This window comes from Octopus bimaculoides, unplaced genomic scaffold (genome assembly GCF_001194135.2).
Source record: "Octopus bimaculoides isolate UCB-OBI-ISO-001 unplaced genomic scaffold, ASM119413v2 Scaffold_30906, whole genome shotgun sequence".
NCBI lineage: Eukaryota > Metazoa > Mollusca > Cephalopoda > Octopoda > Octopodidae > Octopus > Octopus bimaculoides.
This window is the reverse complement of record NW_026412815.1, coordinates 1-341: the sequence shown is the minus strand read 5'-3', so window position 1 is coordinate 341 and position 341 is coordinate 1. Positions and strand designations below refer to the sequence as shown.

Here is a 341-nt window from a genome sequence, read left to right as displayed (position 1 = left end):
CCCCTAATATTTGGACTGGTCGAGGACTATAATAGAAGATACTTGCATAACATGCCGCGAAGTGGGAGTGAACACGAAACAATGTGGTTACAAATCAAGCTTCTTCACCACATAGCAATCCCTGTGCCTGAAAGTAAAATATAAAAAAAGACATTAGCACGAGTGGGGTTCGAACCCACGCGGTCACTTGTCCATTGGAACTTGAGTCCAACGCCTTAACCCCTCGGCCATCGTGCTGCTGACTTTCACTGTCCCAGAAATAATGTATCTGTTTATGAAATCCAGTCAAGTGCTAATTGTTTTAGATTCTTTCATGTCTAATGACGTGGTTAATAATTAGA

At 41.9% G+C, this 341-nt stretch overlaps 1 non-coding gene across 1 annotated transcript; it reads right to left on the bottom strand.

Annotated features, from left to right (window-relative positions):
• Positions 1–154: 154 nt before the first annotated feature.
• Trnal-caa (transfer RNA leucine (anticodon CAA)) lies at positions 155–237 on the bottom strand. The gene has a single exon. It is a non-coding gene; the product is annotated as a tRNA-Leu (tRNA).
• Positions 238–341: the final 104 nt, after the last annotated feature.